Source organism: Camelus bactrianus, chromosome 23 (assembly GCF_048773025.1).
Source record: "Camelus bactrianus isolate YW-2024 breed Bactrian camel chromosome 23, ASM4877302v1, whole genome shotgun sequence".
NCBI classification, from domain to species: Eukaryota; Metazoa; Chordata; class Mammalia; order Artiodactyla; family Camelidae; genus Camelus; species Camelus bactrianus.
In genome coordinates, this window is record NC_133561.1 from 33,331,794 (window position 1) to 33,346,411 (window position 14,618).

At 49.9% G+C, this 14,618-nt stretch overlaps 1 long non-coding RNA gene across 1 annotated transcript; it reads left to right on the forward strand.

Annotated features, from left to right (window-relative positions):
* Nucleotides 1-1,089: 1,089 nt before the first annotated feature.
* Nucleotides 1,090-7,840, forward strand: LOC105062209 (uncharacterized). The gene is made up of 3 exons (XR_834677.3): nucleotides 1,090-1,376; nucleotides 3,309-3,395; nucleotides 4,496-7,840. It is a non-coding gene; the product is annotated as an uncharacterized LOC105062209 (long non-coding RNA).
* The last annotated feature ends 6,778 nt before the right edge of the window (nucleotides 7,841-14,618 follow it).

The following is a 14,618-nucleotide window of genomic DNA, read 5'->3' on the forward strand; positions in this document are numbered from 1 at the left end:
CAAACACCAACATGGCTCTTACTATGGACCCGGCACTGTGCTAAACACTTTCTAAATAGCAATCAATTAGTCCTTGTAACAGCCCTGTGCTACAGATAAGGAAACTGAGGCACAGAGAGGCTAAGTAGCTTGCCCAAGTTTCCACAGTCACTCAGAGCAAAGCAAGATTTTGAGCCAGAGTCCATGCCCCCAGGGAACCTCAGTAGGAGGCCAGTGTGTGGAAGCTTCTGGAAGTCCTCTGGATCCAAGGAAGGCATGCTTTCTAAGGGGACGGTCCAAGATGCCAAGGGTTAGGCAGGCATTAAGCCTGGGGACAGCTGACCTCCGTGAACTCTGAGGCCTGTCTCTCTACCTTACACCCTATCCAGCGCTGCTAGGGAGCTAAAATGAATGGGAATGAAGGTGCTTTGACAAAGTTGGGCCAAGGTCGCGCCATTCCCCCGGCTGGCCAACACCGGAACATCAGTGAGGTCTTCTAGTGAGACGGAAAGGCAGGGACACTGCCAAATCAATCGGTTACTTCCCTGCCCTCCATCCCCCACCTTCCCCAACTTGGGGAGGGGGAGGGGGGAGTGAGGCCAACAAGAAGCAAAGAGGCAGTCAGTACAAGAAAAGACAGGCTGCCCTAAACAACACCCCGAACTCCCCTCCTAACTGGTGAGGTTTAGTCCACGGTCTGAACGTTTGGGTTAAACGGAAACCCTCTGGCCCATCCTGCCCTGCTCGGCACAGGACTTGTTTTCTTGGAAGATTGCTTTGACCTGCCCTGAAATTTTTCTGACAAGGGGTCAGTGCTGCCCAGGAAGAGGGCCTGGGCCAAGGAGGGCTAGTCGCACCCATCTTGCAGAGTGGGTGGGGGCCCTGGGGATCACTGGTATTTTGTCTGAGGAGCCAGGAAGGCAACCTCGATTCTTACTTGTTCCCGAGCAGACATCAGGGTGAGACAGCTGGCAGGGCCCCGCCTGCAGACTCACTTCCGTTGTTCTGTTTCTGCTCTGTCCCAGACTGGCTGCCTCGGGAGCTGTCATGTGGGCGGCAGAGATAAGCTTTCCGCCAGAGGCGGCCCCAAGAGCTTGGCTGGGACAATGTCTGGGTCTTGGTGGGGTGGGGTGGGTCCCCGTGGGACCTGTGTGCAGGAGACATCAGCTGCCATCTACAGGCGAATCACAGGGACGGGGAGGATGGAGAGAATGGGTGGAGGTGGCTCCTGAAGCCTTGGGGAAGGAGAAAAGGAGGCTAAATCTTGCAAGACAGTGAAGAATAAATAAAGACGCAGAGCAGAAAAAGGAAGGAGTGGAATCCTCCTGGAAGACATCCTCCTGGAAGACAAAATAGAGAAGATGGCTTCACTCCTAAATTGCAGCGAGAAGCATCAGGTTAGATCTTACACGTACAGAAGGTTTCCCCCCAACTTTGTCTGCTGGCTTGGCTATTTCCTTAGATGCTGAAGGGAGGATGGGGTGATTTGGAGAGGTGGGAGGGATGGGCCCTGAATACATGCAGGGAAATGGGCCTATGGACCTCCAGGAGCCTTTCTAAGTAGACTTCATGATTTTCTACGAGCCAGAGAAAGGACAGAAGCAAGAGCTGGGAGGAAGAAGGGCAGAGCTGACACTGACTGAGGGCCACCGTGTGGGCTCTCTGCTGACGCTGTGTCATGGAAGCCACACGCTGGCCCCTGTGCGGGGGCTGGATCTCTCTGTCACAAGGGATTCATCTGAGTGCTAGACAAGGCCAAATGGCAATTCAGTAGCAGAATCAGGATTTGAACTCAGGTCTGGCAAATGCCTGTGATCTTTCCACCAGGCTACTTCTTGGCAAAAGGCTGTGGGAAGAGACTTAGTGGTGGTTGAGGAAAAGAGCCTGCCATAGTGGAGAGAACGCTGAACCTCAAAGACCAAGGCCAAAGGTCTGGGTCTGACATGCAAGACATGTCCTGTGAACTTGGACAAATAATGTCCATATCTTGGTCTCAATTTCCCATCTCATAAAGTAAGAGCTTGGACCACTCTTGGGTGCTCTCTAAGGCCTTTTCTACTTCCAGACATACAGTGTTTATTTGGAAACTTGTCTCTCATTTACTGCAGTAGCCTTCTTTTTCCTACTTCTGGTATTATATTCTATGCTGGTCATATGTTCTAGGCATGGGTACCCCTTCCTGCAGCCCATTCAGGACTGGGGGCAGAGACTGGAGTTATGACAACAACTTCTCGAAGTGGGTGTGATCAATTAATTAACCAAATAAATAAACAATTGTTTATTAAGCTTATCATGTGCTTGGTGTGGCACTTAGTCGGTGACACAAAGAATGAGACTTGATCTCCAAGTCCAAGGTACAGGCTAATGGGAAATCCGCACCCACCAAGGATGCTTGCCAAGCGCGATCAGAAATCGCTAACGCTTTGTGGAAAAGCCTGGTAAGCCATGCCCATTTCAGCCCGGCCTCTTCCACTTGGAGAGGAGAAGGAACGATCTGTGGGCGCTAAGGTCAAGGGTGCCTGGGACCACACCTTTGTTTTGTCAGCTGCGCCTTCGGCTTCTTGGATGCTGGCCGCCTCTGACGTTGGCACCCACGTTGATGAAGTTGTAGTTAGTCGCCTCTGATTGTGGTTGGCAGTCTCTGGGGGAATCTGGGGCAACTTGTACATGGCCACTGGACAGTGATAAGTGCTGGCGTGGGGCAAGCATGGAGTGCTGTGGACACACTTAGGACGGCTGACCAACCTGACTGCGGAAGGGAAGACCCTGGGAGGAGAGGCCACTGATGTAGAAACAGAGGTGGAGGGCCTTCCTGCCAGAGGGGATGAGAATGTTTACGGGCCTGGAGGAGAGACAGCACGAGTCTTACTCTAAGGACCTCGGATACAGACTTGAGTTGCCTGGAAGGCAAAGCCAGCTTTGAAGGGGCTTGTGAGTGATGCTAGGGGCTTGCACTGTATCCTGAGAGTAACAGGGGAGCTGTTCCTCCTGCCCTGGTCCAAAGCAACCCTTCTGTGCCCAGTCCCCTCTCTTGTTTTTCTTTACAAGGTTTGCAGATGCCAAGCATAAGCTCCCTTTAGCCTGGCCTATCAAATCCTGCCCATCCTCCAAGGCCTTATTCAAAGTCCCTTTCCTCCAAGAAGCCTTCTGGGACTGCCTCATTTCATTTATTCATTAATTCAACAAATGTGCCGTAATCTCCTCTTGTGGGCCAGGTGCTGTGCTGAGCACTGGCAATGAACAGCAGATATGGCTCCCAGTCCCGTGCAGCCTAGGGGGTACAATGGTTTGGAAGCCTCAGTGATATCTCCTCTTTTGATCTCCTCTAGGTGCCCAGCCAATGAGGCTGTCAAGGACCCTTCCGTGAGCAGTCTTCTCCCTCCTCGATGCACATGGCCGCTCAGGGCAGAAACCAGGTCTCCTCATCTCTGTATTCTGGGGGTGGCTAGCACAGCGCTGGGCACTTGGGATGCTCAGCCCATATTTTAGAGAGATCTGGTTCTCCAACAACCTTAAACAAAGCAAAAAGCTCTCCCGGCCGACACCCACCCCTTTCCCTACTCTCCCCCCATTGCAGCACAGAGCCTCTGCAGGGAAGGGAGATGGATGCTCCAGCTGAACCTTTGGCCCCAAGATGCAGAAAGAGAAGAGAGAAGGGAGGAAGTAGGGGAGAGGGGAGGAAGTAGGGGAGAGGGGAGGAAGCGCCTGGGCTGGATTTCAGCCCGGATGCCTCTGGCCAGGCTGGGGCTTCTTGGTCCTCGGTGCTCTGGAATGTGACAAGGGCTTGCCAGGGTATCTTGGAGCAGCTCCTCCCCAAGCCACTGGCTCCTCACCCTGGACAGAGCCACGCTGGCAGCGTCCCCTAGGCTCTCCTTGTGGTGCTCTGGTGCCCCACGGTGGACAGAAAGCAGACCCTGATCTATTCCTGAGGGTTTGTGTCTCGCTGATGGAGAGGGCCCAGAAGCCCTTGCATGGGGGTGAGCCTTGGGCATGGCCCCTGTGCTCTGTCCACTCTGACCTCTGCACTCACCTGGGCTCTTGGGGTTTTTGCCTGACAATGTGGCATACTCATCATCAGGAGAGGCTGACCCCATCCCGTGTTGTCTTCCTCCAAATCAGGCACAGACCTACCACCTGCTGGTGGGCAGCAATCTTACAGGAAAAGCAGGCTCCTCGGAGGTCAGTCTAGATGCCCAGAGAGGGGCTGGGGCACCCTGCATAAGCCCCCCACCTTCAGAGGTTGGGGAAGATGAGAGTGGTCATGCCGGCAGAAACCAAGGCTTCTGCCCACCTGCAGCTCACCGTCGCTGGAGCTGGTCCTCTGCTCAGGCAGAGGATGGAGGGCAGAGTCAGGGGGGCTGATGACTGGGAAGCCATTGAAGCTGGGGGTGCAGAGGTGAGGTGGAAGGCTGGAGAAGGATGGGGTTCTCTTGTGGCTCAGACGGAGCCTTGGAATGCCATGGACTGGAGAAGCATCAGTTTAAAATTTTTAATTTATTTTTTTCCTTAATAACAGGCTGTGTGCAGCTGCTGGAAAGAGATGGGTGTTAACCTTCCAGCAGCCACCGAGTGGACAGCCCTATCTCTACAGCTCATCTCTGGGCTCTGTGCTGGCCCCTCATCTCCCATGGCCTGAGCCTCGTGGAGGGACACTGTCACAGTCCTACCAAGGAGGCTGAGTTGAGCGAGGTACATACTGCGGGGAAATAGAACCAGGGAGCAGTAACCAAGACCGGAAGATGTCAGGAGGGAACGAGGCCAGAGACGAGAAGGACCGTGCAGGAGGGCAGCTAGAAGAGAGAAAGTGTGAGCAGGACTGAGTCCACCCACCGAGGAAGGGACACTGAGCGTCCGAGCCCACGTGTAAGGGCTGTGTCGGGGCCTTTTGGACACATACCATTTAACCCTCGTTGCAGCAAGTTCCCGACCTCTTGTACAGGAGACTGAAACTTTCGTAAGGAATCTAAGTCACTAGCTTGAGTTTCCATGGCTACAGGGGCAGAGCAGGGATTGGCCTGCAGATCTGTGGGGTTGCAGGTGGCTTCCCCGTCACTCCATCTTCACCGTGAGAGGAGGCAGCGCTGGGTCACAGGAGACAAAAGGGTCTCCAGAACTCTAGAAACTTAGGACTGATTTCAGGGTCTTTTTTGATTTGTTTTGTTTTCGTTTTCGTTCGTTTGTCTCTTGTTTTTCACTGAAGTCCGGTCAGTTCCAATGTGTCAATTTCTGCTGTACAGCATAATAATTCAGTCATACATGTACATACATATATTCGTTATCATAGCCTTTTTCATCACAGGTTACTACAAGATACTGAATATAGTTCCCTGTGCTCTACATGATATCAGGGTCTTCTACACCAACTCTGCCTCCTGGAGAAATTAGATTTCAGTGAAAAAAATATCATGTCTTAATTGTAGCCAATTAATTTTGAAGGGAGATCACAGAACCTACCAGCTTTCCTTCCTTCCCTCCCTTCCTCCCTCTTCTGTTTATGGAGCAATAACAAACTGTCAGCGATGGTGTTAAGTCTGAGGGACAAATAAGAACCAGCCCTTGCCCTTGGGGAGCTCACAAGCCCTTGAGAAATTCCAGGCAACTGAAGCAGCTCTATATACAGCCCCTTCCTCTCAGGATAAATTTCCCCTTTGTCTTTGCTTCTGAGTTCCTAGTAGGGGCCCAGCAAAGCTCCTGTTTCTCCCTCCAGCCCAGCTCCCTCTGTTTTGAAAGACAGACAGTCAAACTCCCACCAAGCCCCTCCTCTCCCAGGGCCGCTCCGGGGGTTACAGCCGGAGTGGTCAGTGATGCCACAAACAGATCTGAGCCTTTGGGTGCCTTTCATACATCTGGACATAGCTTGGCCTGGGGCAGCCCAAATTCTCCAGCCGTAAGTCACACTGACTTCCAAGCCTGGAACAAATGAACATTTCCTTGGCTTCCAGCCTCTTCCCCTCACAGTCGCTGACCCAACCATCTCCTCTGCGATTAAGCACACTCCCCATACCCCGCTCCTCTCTGATGTGAAATCACAGCACAGCACCCCGCGAGCCATCTACCACATGGTCCATACTCACAGTGGTTGCCTTCAGATAAACTCAGTCTGGCAACCAAAAAATGTTTCAAAATAACTCAAGTTATTTGGATGCATTCTCAAATACTATGAAGGCAATCAGAACAATATTTCTCAAAATCCTGCTTTTCCTCTCCCATTTATTTCTCTGACATACCACATCCAATCCTGGACCTCTCCTTTCCAAAACTCCTGTCTCCCAAACCCCTCTTCCAGCTCTAGCCACACACCCCTTCTCCTTCTTCACTCCACTTTCCTCCTGATCCTGTCGACCCTCCCTGGGAAGAGGGCAGGGGAGGAAGATGACCAGGTAAAGTCCTCTCTCAGGCAGGGGAGAGGGCAAAGGCTGAAAACACTCATGCGGTTGTCACTTTCCCCCATCACAGTAGCTGTCACTGATACAGGAAAATGAATGTGAGGTGAGAGGATGGCCGTGTCCCAGGTCTCGGTTGAGTCCCTAGGACAAACCCCGCCGAGTGCAGGTCCTTGGCTTGCTGCAGGAAGAATTCAAGAGCTAATCACAGTTGAGTAAATGTAGGTTTATTCAGAAAGATACATACTCCATAGGCAGAGTGCAGGCTGTTTCACAAGGCAAGAGAAAGGCCACGAGGTGTGGGGGTTGGGTGTTCAATTGATACACACTCCGCAGACAGAGTGCCGTCAGTCTCACTTAGGAAGGAGAGGGGCTACAAGGTGTGTGGAGGGGGGGGTTAGTTTTTATGGGCTCGGTAACTTCATATGCTAACAAGCAGTAGGATTGTTCCAACTACTCTGGGGAAGAGCTGGGATTCCCAGAAACTGGGCCACCGCCCACTTTTATGGTCAGCCTCAGAACTGTCATGGTGCCCGTGGGAGCCATCTAGCATGCTCGTATATTACAATGAGGGTATAATGAAGCTAAAGGTCTACTGGAAGTCAAATCTCCTGTCATCTTGGGCCTCAAGTCCTGTTGGAAGTTGAATTTTCCACCACCCTGGTGTTAATTGCGGTGTTATTTCTTGACTGGCTGCACCCTGCCCCATTCCTTCCTGTCTCATCACTACAGATGGGCATTACAGATCACACCGAGCCCCAGCTGGCAGGACAGCTTCTGCACCAAGTGCCCATACCAGCCTGACTGCTCTGGTCAGCCCTGGTCTAAATATTTTTTTCCAATTCCAAGCTGCAGTGCGCTACCATTAGTTAATCGCCCCAATTTTGAACTGGGAAAATATGGTCACCGTATCTCTAACCCACCCTTCCTCTTGGCAACCCTAATATATCCTGACTGTATGAAACACTTTCTGTATTGCTATAGACTGAAAGTTTTTGTTCTCCCCTCCACCCCACCACCACCAAAATCATATGCTGAAATCCTAACTGCCAGTGTGATGGTATTTGGAGCAGGGGAGCGTCTGGGAGGTGACTAGGTCTAGTGAATAGATTAGTGTTCCCATAAAAGAGACCCCAGAGGGCTCCCTTGCTCCTCCTGCCGTGCGAGTTCACAGTGAGAGGACAGCTGTCTATGAGTCAGGAAGTGAGATTTTACCAGATGCCAAACTGCTAGTAACTTGATGTTGGACTTTCCAGCCTCCAGAATGATGAGAAATAAATTCCTGCTGTTTATAAGCCACCATATCTAAGCCCAAATAGACTCAGACACATATCACTGCTGATTCCATCAGTGTCTGCTTGGTCACCTGGAGACCCAGACTATGTTTATTCTCATTCTGTCCTAAGCCTCATGAGCCAGTCTGCTGCAAGAGTTAGCTAATGCTGCATAACAAATCATCCCAAGTATTAGTGACTTAAAACAACAATAATCCTTTATTATCTTTCATTGTTTCTATGGATCAGGAGTCTGAGAGTGGCTTGGCTGGGTAGGTCTGACTCAGCTCTCATGTAGTTTTGGTCAAAATGTCGGCCAAGGCTGCAGTTTCTAAAGGTGTGACTGGGTCCGGAGGAGCCACTTTTGAAGTTGTCTATCACATGGTTGGTGAATCAGTGCTGGCTGTTGGGGGAAGGCCTTGGTTCCTGTTCGAGGGGACCTCTCTGTGTGGCCTGGGCTTCCTTACAACATGGTTACTGGGTTCCAAAGGTGCCCATCTTGAGACAGAGTGAGCCAAGCAGAAGCTGAATCTTTTTGTGACCTCATCTTTGGAAGTCACATGGCATCACTTCCCCTGTGCTCATTGTTCAGGGCAGTCCCAAGCTACCGCTAATTCCAGGAGAAGGAAGCATAAACCCCGGCTCTCACTGGGAGGAGTTCCAGTCACTTGATAAGAGCTCGTGGGATGGGATAAACATATCGGTGCGGCCACCTTGGGAGAACACAGAGGGTTTCCATGTCTCTGGCCCTTGCGAGTCCATAACGAATGCTCATTGGTGGACTTTGTATTCACTGGTACCTGGAACTGAAACAACCATGTCACAGGGGGTGGTGGAAAATTAATTCAGAGTCCTAATTCTTCGCCCCTCTCTGTATCCACATCTTTTGCTGTGAAATCTTAGGTGTCCTCCCTACACTGATCCCGGCCCCAACCACACAACTTGCCTTGACCAGCAGCTTGTTAGTAGACGTGAGTCCAGCAGAAGCTTCAAAAAGCACTGCCACATTTCTCCTGGGGCTCCTGTCCTTCTGCCCTTGCCGTGAAAGAAAGCCTGGGCTAGCGCATGAGGGATGTGAGATGGGCGGACAGTCCCAGCTGAGGAGGGCTGACCCACAGATATGTGAGCAAGGCCAGGGAAGATGAGACCCCTCCCCCCCAGCTCCCCGCAGGCTTGTGAGCCAAACAAATGCTTATGGTTTGAAGGCCCAAGTTTGGGGGTCGGTCAGTTATGCTGCATTTTTGAGTCAGTAAGTAACCAACATAGCCCGCTCTTCCTACTGGCGCAGGAAACACCTTATGAGCTGGGCCCCTGCGCGCCAGGTCAGGCTCACTATCTGGACGTAGCAGACAGAATCATGAGCTCCCATGTCTGCGTCCTGATCCTGGGAAACTGAATATGTTACCTTATGTGGCAAAAGGGACCTTGCCAATGGGATTAACTTAAGGATCTTGCGGTGGAGAGATTATCCAACATGAGCTGGGTGGGCCCGATTTAATGACAAACATGCTTATGAGAGGGAGGCAAGAGGGTCAGAGTCAGAGAGGAGGCGCGGCGACAGCAGAGGCTGGAGTGTGTACTCCAGTGTCAGAGGCTGGAGTGTGTACTCCAGTGTGGAGGACGGGCCCGCAGCCGAGGGCTGCAGGCGGCCTCTAAAAGCCCCGAAGGCAAGGGAACAAATTCTCCCCTGGAGCCTCCAGAAGAAACACCATTCTGCTGAAACCTTAATTTTCACCTGTAAGACACCCTTCACTCTTCTGGCCTCCGGAACTATAAGAGAAGAAATTTGCTGGCTGCAATCACGATGCTTGGGGTGAGTTGTCATAGTGGCAATAGGAATCTAGCATGGGGTCCAACAACTGTATGTCCTGGAAGCAGTCAGGTGCCACTGTGAGACTCACTTATTCTTTCTGGCAAATGGGGATGTGTGGTAGATTACAGATGGTCACAAATCTTGGCCTCTCCTCTTTTTGTGATCTGGGTTGCCCTTCAAGGCTTGCTAGACCCACAGAATGTGGCAGAAGTGATGCTCTGGAACTTTCAAGGTTTCTAACAAGAAAACTAGCTTCTTCCTAGGTCTCAAATCACTCTTTGAGGAGCCCAGTCAGCAGCCCCTGTTTCAAGCCAGGTCTGTCTGCTAGGCTGCTAGTTACTCTTCCTCAATTTTTACCGAAATTTTACCAAAGTGTCTGCCCCCTAGTGAGTTACTGCCCCCCCTATGCCCACCCCCCTTCAGCCCTTTCAGATTTTTCAGGGAGGTCCCAGAGTCAAATCTTCGGAGAAGTGGCCACTGATGAACTGGACAGAGAGTCCAGCTTTCCCCCCAGGTAACAACTTAGCTCTCTTCCTCTGTGTATCATTCCTTCTACTGGCTTCTGGAGACAGGGCAGCACTGACAGTTGCCCTTGGAGCTGTCATCCTGGCCTCGGCCCCACCCTGCCATTTCCCTGGAGGCCAGTGGGTTAGGTCTGGAGTTTGGTGGGGTTGAACAGGGAGGGAAGTATGCTTCAACAGAAGATCTGGGAATTAGAGAGTTTAGAATTGGAGCTGGGCTGGGACAAGGGGGAGGGGAACAAGCTCCCGCCTTTACTTAGAGGAAGTGTTGGTGCATTCCAAACCTTCCAGCTCATTTACTCCAACTTCCCTTTTCCACAAGCTTTTTCCAGCCATGACCTCCATGTCCGTATTTGTCAAAGGGAGGAACAGCCATCACCATTTTCAACAATGAAATTTTCAACCTTTCCCAAAAGATGCCACCTATAGTTTAAAAATAGATTTTCTACCTCCCTTCTTTCCATGTGCTAGTCTGACGATTTCCCAGTTTTAGGTAAGTTTTGCCTCTCTGCATTCTCTTTAGGGAATGGTAGCATCTAAGTGTTAGATGGTGGGCTTATCATTCAAAAGTCCACAAACAATAAATGCTGGAGGGGGTGTGGAGAAAAGGGAACCCTCTTACACTGTTGGTGGGAATGTAGTTTAGTGCAGCCACTGTGGAAAACAGTATGGAGATTCCTCAAAAGATTAAAAATAGGCTTACCATATGACCCAGCAATCCCACTCCTGGGCATATATCCAGCGGGAACCTTAATTCAAAATGACTCCTGCACCCCAATGTTCTTAGCAGCATTATATACAATAGCCAAGAGATGGAAGCAACCTAAATGTCCATCAACAGATGACTGGATAAAGAAGCTGTGGTATATTTATACAATGGAATACTACTCAGCCATAAAAACCGACAACATAATGCCATTTACAGCAACATGGATGCTTCTGGAGCATGTCATTCTAAGTGAAGTAAGCCAGAAAGAGAAAAATACCATATGATGTCACTTATATGTGGAATGTAAAAAGAAAAAAAAAAGACAAATGAAGTTATATACAAAACAGAAACAGACTCACAGACATAGAATACAGACTGGTGGTTGCCGGGGTGAGGGGGCTGGGAAGGGATAAACTGGGAGTTCGAGATTTGCAGATACTGACTGGTATATATAAAATAGATAACAAGTTTATACTGTATAGCACAAGGAACTATATTCAATATCTTGTAGTAGCTTATGGTGAAAAAAGAATATGAAAATGAATATAAGTATGTTCACGTGTGACTGAAGCGTTGTGCTGCACACCAGAAATTGACACAACGTTGTAAACTGACTGTATGTCAATTAAAAAAAAAAGAAGAAGAAGAAAGAGAAAGATGGTGGGCTCTCGAGCCAGAGGGACCTGGGCTTACATTCCAACTTGCCCCTTAACAGCTGAGTTACTCAGCATCTGTGAAGCCTTGGCTTTCTTTTCTGGAGAGTAAATGATTGCCCCTACCTCACAGGGCTGTTTGGAGAATGAAATAAGTCAGACGACATCAAGGGGTGGCATATCGCAGGCACTGTTATTCAGACTCGCTTTGCTTGCTTAGCTCTGAATAAGTCATCACACAACTGACTTCCTCCCTGGTTCTTTACCTGGAGGACAAGGACCTGGGGAGACGGGGAGACAGGCATGAATGGCCTTGACCCAAGGCATCTCTCGTTCTCCATTCCCACCGTGGGTAAGGTCACAGGGGGCGGGCTGGTGAGTTCGGAAATATTCCTGAATTTGACGAGAGACCCTGGGACCTGGGCTAGGCTGCCATCCTCCCTGCTCTGTCCGTTTCTCTCCTTTGGTGACAGACCTTCCAGCCTCAGTCTGCTATTTCACAGGGCAGGAAAAACTTCTTCAAGGCGGGGCTTAGAAAGAAAAGCTGGCTTTGGAAGACTGAGCATCATTTAGAGGTTTGGGAGAATAAAAATATATGCCCGTGTGTATGTCCGCATCTGTGGGTGAATTTGAAAGTGGAAGAGACTTGAAAAAATGCAAAGCTGAATGATGGCGTTAACTGAGTGAGTCACCCGTGCTTGCAGGCAATCTGACCTGACTCCCAGTACCCATCAGGTAGGTAAATCCTGTTTCCCTTTTTGTGTTTTTTGGTCCAGATGATGTGGAAATGCTCCCCTACATTGAATGTAAATCCTTGCCATGCAGCCAGCTTAAGCACGGTTCTCCCACCCGAGATGTCAAGACAGAGAAGAAGGAGTCAGAGGGGCCCTCTTCCTCAGCAAGGACGTCGTCCAGGTCCATGGTTGCAGCTCACCGCAGTGGGAAGCCACTGAAGACAGGAGACTCCATAGCTCCACCTCACAAATTGTTAGAGGAGGGATGGGTCCCGGACTCGCCAGGACGCCCTTCAGAGGAGCGGGTGAGACGGCTACTTCAGACATCACGGCTGCTGGGGCGTTAGATGCATAAAGGTCAGAGGAGCCTGCGTCTGGAGCCTCCTCTGGGCTCCCCATAGCAGCAGCACCAAACACACTGTGTTCATGACCCATTACACCAGCGGAGGAGCCACGGCCATGAAATTGCAAAACATTTTCCGTCCTCAGCCCCTGTTCTGGTAACTTCACTTCTCATCGCTCAGATTTCTAGATTTTCCATATTTGCCTGAGATGAATGAATGACTAGACTCAAGAGTTTTGTTTGGGTTTTTTTTTTTTTTTTTTCAGTGGAATGTTTGGAAAATTACTGCTAACACTACAATGATCCTCTTTCTCTGGTTTGATTTTTTTTTTTTTAAGAAATTGGGGTTGGAATAATTTTTTCTTCTTCTTCTAAAAGGTACCTAAAGATTTAGATTTGTAGTACAAGGACCACCTGTCTTATATTTTCTCAAAAGCCCTAGTTTTTTAAAAAGGCAACTTGTGAAATCATACTCATAATTATGATTTAAATTGTATAAATCGTTATTCACAAACTCATGTGTACAAGAGATGTGTGACTCTTTTTTCTTTCATTTCTATTTTGAATTTTTATTCAGTTGGGCTGGCAGAATCAAGAGCCAGCCCCTTTCCCCAGGGTGGTGTCTAATGTGCCTGGATCCGATTCTCCACGTGGCCTGTTTGCAGAAGCCTCCTCCGAGACCTTGGCCGCCCTACCTGGTCTTGGTGGGTGGGACTCTCAGATCTCAAATAGATAGATGCCCTTTGGTCTACCCCCTGGTCCTTTCAGGCTGATGGTTCCCCCTTCTATTCTCTGCCACTTTGCAATGATTCTGGAGCTCCAACCACGTGCTGGAACAAACAGCAGATTCTTTAGTCCTTTATCTGTCCAGACGTTCCATGAAGCGACTGACCCAGTCTATGAAGCCCAAACCCCCTGTTCTTGGATCTTTCTTATCTCCCTGGCATTGTCCCCTCTCTGGGGCTCAGCCCAGTCACTGAGTGAAGAAATAAGTGCATGGCCAGCTTCTCCAAAACTCATCAGTTTCTCTGCTCTTTTGTCCCCTTCCCCCAACCCCATACACCTGAATTTTAGGAAGTGTCACCCTGGGCAGGATGAGGGGAATCTTATATTTCTTGCCCTAGTCTTTTATCTAGCCTGCTTTCTCTAGTCAAGGGGACAAAGCTGGGCAGAGGGTGAGTTTTGCTCTGATGATACAACCTTACCCGAGGCAATGAAGCAAGAAAGATCTGGCTTTGGAGAGGAGGAGGGCAAAGAGGAGAAGGAAGTGGGGACAGAAGTTAATAGTTGTGAAGGTCTTCCTACCCCGCCTAAAGACTCACAGCCCTTTAATATGCTGACCCATATTTTCTATGACAGTTCCCAGTTTGAGTCATTTTATTCTTTAAAAGGAGACTCTGTCAAATCTGCAGCTAAACTTGTTTTAAATTGCATCCTTTGGCAGGGCTTTGTATATAGGTATGTTCAAGAGTGCCAGTGCAGGGGCGGTGGGGGCGGGCAGGAGGACGCTGAGGTCTGCTTCTGCCGGCGCGGTGCTTCACGACAAAACCGAAGCAGCGAAGCAGGGTGCTGGGTGGACCCGACTGGAATGAGACATTGCTCAGAAACTCTTCCAGAGAATAAGGGAGTGTCCCTGAGCTCCCGAAGGACAGTGCAAGTTCCCTCAGTCTCCTTTGTATCCCATATTCTGCTGTGTCACATCCACCAGTGGTCTTCAGTCGGTGCATGACAATGGATGGACTTGGCAGCGGGGTGGGGGATGTCCATGAACCTCCTGAAATTTTATGCAAGATTTTGGGTGTTTATGTATTTTTGTTACCAAACACAAGTTCGTGTGCCCGCCACACCACGAGGCCAAACAAACTGAAACACTGAAGTTTGGAGTAGAGAAAGGTTTATCGCATGGTTGAGCAAGGAGGATGGGGTGGCTCATGCCTAAGAAAACCCTGAACTCCCTGAAGGATTTCAGTGAAGCCTATTGAAAGTCCAGGTAAGAGGAGGGAGGTGGGTCACAGGGCACCTGATCAGCTGGTGCACAATCCTCTGATCGGTTAATGTGGAGGGAACAAGGCGGACAACACCATCAACCCTCAGGCGCCAGAAGGTCTGGGGGCATAGTGCCCTCAATCATCAAGTAGTTAATTTCCTCCCTTTGGTGGTGGCTTTAAAGCCTCTGAAAAACTCAGGAAATATACACGAGATGCTGTTA